Consider the following 12,510-nt stretch of genomic DNA (forward strand, 5'->3'; position numbering starts at 1 on the left):
CGTAGAGAATATTTTGAACTTTGTTGAAGTTGTATACTAGGAATTCTATGGCATTTGATAAATACGTTTTGTGACTGCAATGAGTTTCTCTATATAACAAGATTATGCTGCTGACATTATTGACTTTTCTTGTTATTCATCTGCACCAGATAGAGGTGATTTAAATTTCTTGGTACTGTTCATCCTGGCCTGGCACTATAATTAATTTTAATTACAAAATTATCTTTACCTTAACTTCCATAACATAAAATAGTAACCTACTGTATGTGATAAGCACAGTTAGATACAGGGTTAAAGGCATTCTTCCTTTTACTCTGCACCATGGTGTATGGATATTGTTTTGCGAGCAAGATTTCTGTCATATTGCTTAAGTGGCAGATTGAGTATATATTACGAATGCAGGGTAACTTTTATTTGCAATTAATTTTGCTCAACCTGACACCCATAGAATGATGAGGTTCATGAAATCATGTGGCTCTGAATTATGATTTTTAAATCATTTTCTAACTCTCCCGTGAAATTGGTGCATAACTCTTTTGTGTCACCGTGACTTATGTTATTGTTTCTGAATGGCTGGTGAAATGAAGCTTTTGCGTGACCAGAGAGTAACCAAAGAGAACAAGATAAGGTTCTTGTCTTCAAATAAAAGTCGTCGGTAGTTTTTGCAATATATTTCTTATAATGTGGGAATCTCACCTAACTGCAGAATGTATTTTGTGCTGATAGTGAACAAAATTAAAATATTTCTTCACTTTAAAGGTAAAGAAATGTGACTGCAGTGTGATCCCAGGTTTAATGGAAGAAAGGATTTTGGCTTTGTTTTATAATATAAGCTAAATTCTGTTTTCAAAGCAAGTTTTTTTTTAATTTGAATTATTTAAAATAATTCAGTAAAACACATTAAAATGGGGTTCATGCTGATGTTTGCCATTGAATTCAAGTTAAATTGAAGATGATATGGAAGAGGACATGGGCAGGCTGTTTAATTGATGCTTTCTAAATTGGATTTATTGTTAGAAAAGGAATTATAATTATTGCTAAAGAAAGTTAAAAAAGACTTAAACAAAGAAAATCAATGGCCAGCGCCATTAATCACACCAGTCCTACTACTTATACTGGAGAAACTCTCAGTTCCTAATCAATTTCTTTGTTTAGTTGAAAGGACATTTGCATGCTGATTCACGCCAGGAAGCTTCATGCATTGGATGCAATCAAAAAATTTGTAAATCACATTAAATAAGAGCTTCTTGTATACTCTCAAAGCATGTCCATGAATAGAGCAACCGAACTAATGCTTCTTTGTAAACTGGACTTTAAAGTTTTCGTTGAGTACGCAATTTGCCAACACAAAATTTTTGTGCATCATGGTAGAGGTTTCTGTTTCTATTATATCAGCCTGTCTCAATCATTTCAATATAGAGATATTTTCTTACATTTGCATGTTTCTACGGGTTTGCTTTTAATTCCTTTCCTGTGCAACCCTACAAGGTTTTACCTGAACACTTAAAGAAAAAGGGACAATCAGATATCATTATTTTTAGTTTATGTCAAATCAAACATATTGCATGTATTATAAAAACAGAGAAAGTAAAGGTAAAACAAACCTAATCAGAACACAAGTTATGATTTTTGTAATATTTGTAAATTGATGTTCCATTTGTAATTGTAACAGCATAAGCAGACACAGCAGCCCAGTGTATCAAATTGTGCCTCATTTCAAAATAGAGAATTTCCATCAGAAAGGACTATATTTTCTATATTTTACTGTATATGAAAATAAAGTCATAAAAGGACAGCTATTAAATAACTTCATTTTCTGTGCTGGAGGATGTGTACTGTAGGAGATGTTAACAACAAAAGTAGAACAATGGGGCTTTACCTTTGAGGAGGAATATTTATCTTAGCATTTATTATTATTAAAACTACACAATCAAGATGTTGTTAGTGTTGAGCGAGAGCCATTATAATCTAAATTGAGTAAAGAGGAAAAAATAAATAAGATGTGCTTAATTGATTGTAAGTTTGTAATAGGAATTTACACGCATACAATATACAAGGATTTAAAAGTGGCTTGACTAATAGAGAGAATTGAACTCATACAATGCTCATACTCACTCAGAGTAACTACTGCCTGCAACCATGATTTATGAGACGGAATATCATGAGGTGGAGGAGTATGGCATCTAAATCATACAAAAAAACAATACATTATTATTCTGTAATGTAGCCTTATCAATGTTACTTCTGATTTCACATTTTTCATTTGATATTTTATTTTTCAGACTTATAATAGGGTGTGTATGATTATGGTGAAGGTCAGAACAATCTAATAATAATAATAATAATAATAATAATAATAATAATAAAATCAACTTTAACAGAAGAAAGCACTGTATGTTAGTCCATTGTAGGGTACAGAAGCAAATAGAGACACCAGTTAACCTACTGAATATGTCTTTGTGAAGTGGAAGGAAACCAGGCCTTCTGGAGAAAACCCATGTGGATGCAGGAAAACATGCAAACTGCACTTGGATTTTTAAAATGTTTGTATTAAATTAATTTATTGTGAGAATTAATGCTACACAGTTAGAGATTCTGATAAAAACAGTGAGGCACTCTTGGTGATACAGTCACTGTCCTCACTGTCCTTTTGCTACCTAAGTGAATATTATGCTTAAACATTAGTTCAACAAAAATTGTCTTCTGGTGTTATTTTTATAAATTCATTATTACATACAGTACAGTGACTGTTACGGGCCTGAAGTTTTATGAAAAAGGAAAATATGTTTTGATTGTGATTAAATAAATATAGTAAACCCTCAGTTTAACGTTCTTCGCTTTAAAGGCTGTATTGGATTTAGCCCACAAAAAATAACCTGTCTCTGCAAACAAAGAACTGTCCAGTAAAGTGGTAGCTAGTCTGGACAACAAACTTGGTTTATTCTTATAAATAAGGCAAAACAGATTAAATAAAATAACAGTATAAATAAGTTGTAAAATATATTTATTGTAATATTTATATATATACAGTATACCTTTAATTAAGTATAAAAGGCATGAATATCAATGATTCTCCATAGGTCAATGGCTTTAAATGGGTGTTTGTGTTTCATATGGTTTAGTGGATTTTATACAGTACATTTGCCACACATAAAATAAGACCTTGTATATTTATGATAAAAGGGCACAAGAGCAATTTCATTTACTGTGTTGATTGAAATTATTAAAATAATAAGTAAAATATATTTCTTATATAATAGAGTGTTTTGTGGATGAAAATGTGATATTAATGTTTTTTACAGACATTTGGCAATAATGGACACTCCTTCCCCCCTATTAGTCAATTGACAGTATATAGTAAACACATCAACAATCTGTTTCAGGCTCAATTGCTCTTCTCATTCTATTTATCATATGATAATACACAGTACCTAACAAGGCCCATCTAAAGATATAGACAAAATCATGGATTGGTCTGATACTTGACAAGTTTAACATTGATCTGGCAAGGTGATCTATACAGGTAGTGGAACTAATAACTTAACATATTGCATGGGTGTTTCTGAGCTGCAGAAAGCAATCCATGATCTGGATGTTAATGTAGATTCTTTTGTGTTTTCTTTTCAAAACCATTTAGATGAGTGGTCAAATAAGCAATAGCACTAATAGCAATATGTTTATAAGCAATAAAATAGCAATTAGAGCATTTGAGTATAGAGAAAAAGATGTGAAAATCCAGTTAAGTCCAAGATGGTAAGACTTTATTTAGATTGTGCTGAGGTGTGGTCACCATACCAAAAAATATTTTACAGCCTTAGTTCAAAGAAGAGGAGTAAGATTGATCCCTGGTCTCCGGATTTCATAATTATCATTTATGTATAATTTAAGGGAGCTTACACTCTTTAGTTTAGAACAAAGGAGATTGGAATTGAAAATAGCTGGATGACATTTTAAATTAACTTAGCTACTTAACTATGAAATTAGCAAAATGGGCTAAATGTTCGCCTATCTTTTGCAACATTTTTATGTTTGCATGTTCTTCTATGTATTGTTAATACATGCAAGCACTCCCTAGCAACACTTATGTAGTGCTTCCCAAGACTTGTGAGCCTAATTGAGTGTGGTTACTAAGAAATAAAGCCCTTAAACTTTTGCAGCCCTTTATTTTTCCTGAATTCGTGTTTTACTGTGGGCTCACACAGTATGTATCAAGTGAGCATTCCCTAGCAACACTCATGTAATGCTTGATTAGATTTGGCAAGCTGATGTGGCTGCAGCACCAAAGGAGTGAAGTCAAGGCAGCACAGCAGACTCTGTTAAAGGGGATACACACTGACTAATTGTGGGTGCTCTGTAAAGCAATCAGCCTCAACCATTTTTACAATGGGTACATTCTTGTTTTATTAAAATATATATGCTCTTCAGCCGTTGAATATTATCCAATTGTACATTTAAATTCTCGTTATTCTATACGTATGACTGTGTGGTTAGCTGTGTGTTGCGAATACAAAAAATATTTTTCTTGGAGTCAACTTTTTGTCCCATTATCAAACAAAGAAGAATTGAACGATGTGTGCAGTGTGCCAGGGGTTTTGGCTCTCAGTCCTCCTTGTTTCCCTGTACCATATCTTCTGTATTCAAGGTAGAACTGATTTCTCCAGAGAATCCCCAGTTTTCTCGTAGTAGGACCATCTCAGGGAGCAAACTGATAGCACTGTACCATATAAATGATGAATGGCATTTTTCAAAAATGGCCTAAATGACAGGCCATATTGAAACCAAGGTCTTATCAACACCCTATCATTGGAGAGCCCCTCTATGCCCGTGGAGATGTCTGAGGAGACATACAATGTACCATATAATGACACTGCCGCAGAGGGAATGCATAAAGAAGTGAAAAACTGAAGGCGAGTGGGAGACCTCTCTTTTATTTTGCAGTTCCTGTCATTACCATGATCCAGCTCAGTTCAGTGAAGTCTGTACACCCTCTCCTAAATACACAAATTTAATAATGTTCCTTTATCCCATCAACAGATGGTGTAGTTCACCTAGTGGTAGTCAATAATATACACCCATCTCTTTTCTAAGTGCTTCATCCATTTCAGGGTTACAGGGGAGCAAGCAAGGATAAGGTAGGATACACCCTGGGCTGTACTCCAGTGCAGTACATTGTATACACAGACACAGAGGTTCAGTAGGTGACACAAGGTTCAGTTTTCCCAGAAGCCTATGGCCATACCAGACTATGGAGGGAACCTGGAGCACCCAGAGAAAACCCAAACAAACAAGGGGAGAATCTACGAACTCCATGCAGATAGCACCCCAGGTCTGGAACTGAATCCAGGGCTCCAGTGCTGGGAGACAGAAAAGCTAACCACTGCTCCACCCAGCCACTCTTGTCCATAAAAAGAAGTCAGTTCTTCAAAGCACAGCGCTCAAACTTTTTATGCTAATTTTTTTTTAATAATCATCTTTTAAAAAATGTATTATCTTAAATGCATTTCCTATCCTGTCCTATCTATAGCCTATTTTGATGACCCCTGCTTTTCCTTCCCTACTTTAATCTTAGAAGTGGAAGATTTAATCTTTGTTACCTACCAGAAACACTAAAATAACTGCCATGTTTCTGCTAGAACACCTTTTACCACCACTCCAGCTGACCAGCCTCAAGTCAATAAAATATCCAGACACCAAACTTTTGACACTTGAGCATTGTCTTCATTGAACTCATAAGGTTCAAAAGCTACTGTATTTGCGCAAATACAACTTTTTAGTTTTGCAAGAATTCAGTTATGATAGAGATAGTTGCTACCCATCACAGAAACAAGTTGTATTTTGGATTTCACCTGCTTTCCACATTCTGTGTCAGACGAGATGAAAATGTCTTCTAGATCTGCCCACCAAAGAGGGACACATTCGGAATTTGTTCACACTGCACAGCTGAGGCCAGAGGAGAACATCCAAGGTGCTCATAGAGGGTGAAACCTGGTGTCTTATAGTGACTGGCGGAATGGCTTAAGAATGTGTACCTCAAATATATGCTTTTTATCTTTTTATTAAATGCACAGAAGATCCTCCTGTTTCCACAGTGCAAGGAACAGCTTATGAGTTCAGTATGATCCCAGCGGGACTGGGTCTGGCACCATATGCCTTGTCCAAGTTTACAGAGGCAATATTGGATCTAATGTGGCTTCTAGGAGACATTAGAAGACACAGTTGTAAAGTTTTCAGTGCAAAAAATACCCAGATATCACAGTCAATCTAAATCTAATTTAAGGAGCTATCATATGGCAAATATTTGATGAGATAAGCTTATATAAAGTTTATACATTTTTATGGACCAATATACTTATATTTCATATTTCTTATCATAGTTGCATTTCAGTGGGTTTATTCAGATGTCACCATAGTTTTGATGACAAATATGTGAATATACGAACATTTTCTTCATAAACTCATTTAAATTAAGTGTATGTAATTTCTCCTTAAAAGCATATTCTTACAATCTGCGAGGACACCTAAAGTGTGCTGTGGAGATTTAGTTAAAATTGTTTAAAATCATGTGGGCTGGCTGAGGTGGAGTACATTTATTTATGTTTTTTCAGGGGGCTTGAACCAATCACACATGTTATCAAACATTAAAACAGGCGATGACTACCAGATCGTGAGCAAAACCACCCATTTATAACTAACCAGGAGTGTAAAAAAGGAAACCCACAGGCATATCTTATTATGTATTGTGGTCACACACCAGTCTCAAGAGACCCGAGAACAACCCAAAGACAAGCTTGTTTTGGTGTCCCCTAGTGACAGCTGGTAATGGAAATACTTGCATCTCTAAGAGGCCCCTTATGTGTATCACTGGTTCTGAGGTCTGGGCTTGAGGGCCCCCCAGGCTCCACCTAGAAGTGTGGCTGCCTTTGTCATTTTAATTGGGCCCTGTTTGCTAAACTCCTCTACTGTTTGCTTTTTGCTAGGGGGCTTGTATTTACAAAAGTCGGCAGGAGGCTCAGTGACATCACTGCAGCTTGGCTTATGTAAGGTCTGTGGCAGTATCTTGAGGCACTTTCTTTCTTTTTCTCTATCTGGGCCTGTCTAATGCATGTGCTAGCACAGGAGGGTTACATGGCCTACAGGGAGGAATTACACCTAATTACTCAAATAATTGCTAGGCTGCTGCCTCCCTTAGTCACCAAAAATAATTTCCAGGTCTCTAGCTTTTATAGATAGCCTTCTAGAGAATTTAGCAAGAGTGTACTTTAACTGAATCCATTCATTCACAAAATAGTGATAATCTTATATTTAAAAAAAATAATCCAAGCTGAAAAAGCTTGCAAAATTAATAGACACTGCTTTCATTACATATATTTTAGGTTGTTGTTGCCGTAGCGATAAAGTCGGGTACATTGAAACTCGTCTGTTGAGCCATTGTTATCATCCCTGGCCATCTGCTGCAGAAGAGTGATATTCCATCTCATTTGCATGATGACTGATATATGGGAAGCTTGGAAGGACATATGCCACAGCAATCATGTTATGAAAATTCGAGTGAAAGTTTTGGACCCCCAATGTATGAAAAAAAATCAGTCTACGTCAGGATGTGAACATGTGTGTGACTGTGTGTGTTTATTTGTATGTTTGTATATGTGTGAGTGGGAGAGAGAAGGGGGGGGGGGAGCACTGTTGATGTGCAAATGTGCATCATATTGAGGAGCTCTGAATAGGGAGGTGTGACGTAAAAAGGGACTCAAACGCAGGTGCTTATCTCCAGGCAGTCAAAGGCACAGTATGTCATATTCCTGGGGACTACCTTTCAAAGCTACAGCTCCAGCACAGGCAGCACATTGGAGGAAAATAAAACTTTTAGGATCACAAAAGTAGGTTTGTACTGAAGTTACTTATTTTATTGCTACTGTAGTCAAGCTGAGCTTCAAAAGGAAGTGTTTACAGAAACTTTTCAGGATTTTAATACTGATGTATTCAGGAACATTTATCAACTGTTCCTTTTAGGCTAAAGGTGACTAGGCCGTGAATTTACCATTGTTTGCAATTGATTCTTATTTTATATACTGAATAGACTGTTAAAGGTATTTGATCACTTCAGAATTCTTCAGAAGAAGAAAAAAACACAGATTAGGCTGTGCTTTATATTTGCTTAATTTCTAATGTAACTTTGATGAGTTTAAAAAGGTGGTATGAGCTTGCATAAATGCTGTATTTTTATTATTAAAACGAAATATTGAATGCAGAACATAGATAAAATGTCCTTTATGTGTCTTCAAAAACTTTCTGGAATAATTAGTCAAGATATGAGTATGTATCAGATGGCAGGCTTTGAAAAAAATACTTTTTAGTGATTGTGCTTGTAGACATATAATGCTTGAATACTGTCAATACCTTCAGTGAAAAAATATTGCAGATTTTATTTGGGCTTTAGATTGTTAGCGAGGAGATTACATGGCTCAAACTGTTTTTTAAGAAGCATGACCTATTTTGGATCATCCAGATAGCATTTGATGCTGTCTACCTAAATTAAACTCACAGCACTTAGAAACAGTATAAGCTAGTCTTAGAAGAACAAATGTTGTTATTGTGTTGAGACAAAGCTTGAGGAGATTGTATAGTGTTTGTGCTATGTGAAATTAAGATCATTTAAGTTCATTTAACCTTACTAAGAGATTTCCGAGTGGTTAATACATTAAAAATCACAGCTATGACTTGTTTCCTGAATTGTTTTCTTTATTTGGTTCTTATTATACTCAGACTAAATTAATTGAGATATTTAGTTATGAATTATAGGTGTTTAATTATATGTCAATACTGTAAAGAATACATACTGTATTGGGCTTAAAGTAAAGTTTTTAACTTTGTGTTGGGTTACCACAACTTACAACTAAGGTCAATTGAAATGTGACATTCAGTTCTTCTAATTCAGTCTAAATTCAGTTTATTATAATCAGTGATAAGCAGGTTTATTTCAGTATATTCTTAACCCCAGTTCATCCAAAAACTGTATTGAAAACTCTCAGCTAAGGAGACATCTCAAATAAAAATACTGATTACTGCTAAGCAACATGGTTGTGGTTCCAAGGTCATTGCCAGCTCAAATTGATTTTAGAGCAGAAGATATACAAATGGAAAAAGTCAATTATGTGCTATAATATTGTGCTTTAATAATTGCTTTTTTAATGTCACTGGCCTTTATTAACAAGTAGGAAATCAAAAACAGCCTACAGGCATATATACTTCACTTGTTGTTAGATTGTTTCTGAATATGTGAAATACCTGTATATAGTCTGTCTTACAGTGTATAAGTGGCCTGAACCTAATGCAATTTTGGAGGAACTTACAGTATTGAGTAAAATGTATTTTTTATCTAACATATAATGTAGCAGGTTACTACTGATGAAAACTGAATGGTTAAAACAGGCATGTAATGATTGGCAAACAGTTAGGTGACAATGTTTAAAAGTACCGTTCACTGTTTTTTGGACTTGGTGGAAATAGAAACCAAACATTCTTTATATTTTCTGGATGAAAGGAACATTGAGGAACGCCTTAAGATGTTACTTTGCTGTTATCAGCAACCATTCTGTTTCAATACGTTTTCTTTAGGAGGTGCTTTACAAGATATGGACGGTCCTGTGTTTCATTACGTGCAGTTACATTTATAATAATGAGGTCATAACTTAGTATGCTTGTGAAACTTGCAAAAAATGGATGTTATAATAACAGCACAGAGTCCATTTAAATCAGCTTTTTGATGCACTAAAAGATAATCACTTTAATACATGTTTCCCATATGGGTAGAAAATCTTTTTTCAGTCACATTCAGCAATGTGACAACTTCAGTGTGATCAAAGACCAGACTGGTAGATCATTCCAAGTAAACATGCTGCTTCCTGTAATAGTGACCTTAAGCCAAGTTACAGTGGAAGAAGATATTTAAAGAAACATTTCTCATCTATGTTCTTTCTCTGTTGCAATACATTATTATTTTAAAACAAGACTGCAAAACATTTTTAAATGGATGCTTTCTAAGAAGAAAAGACCTTAGTAACAGAATAGGCTTTTACAAAAAGTATTTTTATTCATCCGGCGATAAAAAAGAGTAAATAAACACACTGCAAAAAGAATGTAGCCTCTCTGAGTAGACTTTGATTTTTCAGGTATGTAATTAGTCAAATCCTAACAGCAATAACATGAGGAATGTAAGCTTACATTTAACTGTAATGAAGCACTATAATGAAGCTGAAGCATTAACAATTCTTTTGATGCTCATGCAGTACCACAGATGTAACAAAGCTGACAGAATTGTCTGCAGTTGCACTGTTCAACAAATAAGCATGTCTCCCCCTCACCCTCTTCCTTCCATTCTTTCACTCTCTTTCTTCTATTTTTTAAGCTCCTACATGGAAATGCTAATGTTTGCAACACAGCATGAAGGTATCTTCTTCTATTACTGAGTTAAGAACCAGGAGCTGTCCATGGTAGCAATTCTAGCTCTGAATGCTGTTACTGTATATTGTAGATTCACTTGATGATTTGGCTGCAGGAGATCACAGTCCCAGTATGTGCTGAAAATAGAAGTGGAAATGATGTAAATTATTTAAATTGATACTGTTGAAGGAATGATGTCCACCCCCCCAAAAAAAAAACAAAATCTGTGTAAACAATATCATCCGCACTAATCTGTGCTTTTTAAAATACTCTTCCAAAGCACTGTGTACTTTGACACAAATATGTTGTGCCAAACTACATAAAACAAGGAATAAAAAATGAAATGCATAGCAAAGTTTCAGTTTTGCACAACTCCACCACCCTCCTGATTTTGTTACCTGAGCTTTGACACAAACTTCACTCAGCTAATCCTAGGAAATGAGTTTTATGGATTGAATTCAACGAGGTTTCAGAAATGGATCCATCTGCCGCCTAGCAGCTGGTGAAAGGATAAATTTAATTAATTACTTCATTCGGAGAAAAGTATTCCAGAAAAAAAAAATCATAGCTGTTTATATATATTGAAAGTAGAATATTCTAAATACCATGGATGGATGTTATGATGTTAATTTCAGCATTTATACTAACACTAATGTATTTATATAGTGAACATGTAGTGTAATCTTTAAAGTAACTGAAGATGAAAAATAGGTTTAGCATAGCTTCTAGGTCTACCTTTGAGAGTGGTAACAATCTGCATGTTTCACGGATTTTTAAATTTAGAAATATTTGGGATAATATTGCTCAATTTGTAAATCGGGGCTTTTGTTTGCAGTATGTCTCCAAAAAGGCAATCCAGAAAACCTCATTGTTAATTAGATACAAATCCAGACTGAGTTGAGTGCTGGCACTTATGTTGTCCTTGTACATGTAGTTGCTTTCAGAATTCTGTGAAGGAAAGGCATGTTGTACAAATGGTTTAAGAATTTAATTTTGCAGTAATTTGTGCAGTTTTGGTGAAGCACACTGTCCCACATATGCATTTTACTGAATAGTCCATTTACTCTCATTGTAAGTAAATTTCATGTTATAATGTTATAGATAAAAATGGTAGCTTATATGATCTATGTAGCATGGGAATAAAGGCTAGCTGTCAGAGTCAGTGCCTGACATACAGGATCTCAAACAGCAAGGGAGTTTTTATATCAACAACAAGTTTCTATAGCCTTTCTGAGTTAAAGCCCTTCGTGGGTCATCAGGTGCTGTTTCTGACAGTAGACATGTTTCACCATTCCCTGACTAGTAAGAATTTGTTAATAGAAACAGTAATTCGGTTTCATTGTGTGCCCGTCCATTAATATTTTGTATAGTCTGCATATGATTTGAGTTTTGACCACAAAGCTTGAAGTATATGACAGCTGAGTTGTGTGGTAGATTCAATTTGAAAGTTTCAGGCATATTATAAATAGACTCCACTTTAAGAAATCCAATATTATACCTTGCTCTATTTTCTTTCAGGGTAGCTAATGAAACTTCCCTCATATCATGATTACTTAGAAACATCCAACAACCTTATTTGGCCTGACTTTTTAAAACTTATTTTAAGTTAAATTTTATTCTATCAATGTAACAAACGTTTGTTGCATTGGCTAAATACTATTTTCACTGTGGCAAGAGTCTAACTTTTATTTTATTTTTTCATTGTTTTGTATGTTGCCGAATTTTCAAAGATGAATAAACACAAGAGACAACTGTACTTTTTTTCATTTCCATTTGACCAGTTAATTTTACAGGCATGCTCCATATAAAAGGCAGGAAGCTTTTAAAAGTATCACAGTGACACACTGTTTAAGTTTTATTCATTTGGCATCCAGAAGCTGTAAGCTTTGTTTCTAATTAAAATTACATGGATTTTTTTTCAATATATTTTAGCATTTACCTTTATTGTAATGTTACCTCACTGGCGGTGGTTTTGTTTGTTGGACTAACTATAAAGGATCTGCTTGTACCCTTGTGGGTTGGGGAAGAATTAGGATTTATGAATTTATTTCCTCTGTTGTATTGTTTAAA

At 34.8% G+C, this 12,510-nt stretch overlaps 1 protein-coding gene across 4 annotated transcripts in view; it reads left to right on the plus strand.

Moving 5' to 3' along the window:
- The window catches only part of st18 (ST18 C2H2C-type zinc finger transcription factor), a 133,970-nt gene that overhangs the window by 39,362 nt on the left and 82,098 nt on the right, over positions 1-12,510 (plus strand). Inside the window, exon 1 of one of the 4 annotated variants that reach the window (XM_088642460.1) lies at positions 7,781-7,877. The exons of the other annotated variants lie outside the window; for them this stretch is intronic. The gene's annotated coding sequence lies outside the window, so the exon portion shown is untranslated. Of the gene's footprint in view, positions 1-7,780; positions 7,878-12,510 lie in introns of those variants that run through there. 4 annotated transcript variants of the gene reach the window in all.

Source organism: Lepisosteus platostomus, chromosome 8 (assembly GCF_059453375.1).
Source record: "Lepisosteus platostomus isolate fLepPlt1 chromosome 8, fLepPlt1.hap1, whole genome shotgun sequence".
Lineage (NCBI taxonomy): Eukaryota > Metazoa > Chordata > Actinopteri > Semionotiformes > Lepisosteidae > Lepisosteus > Lepisosteus platostomus.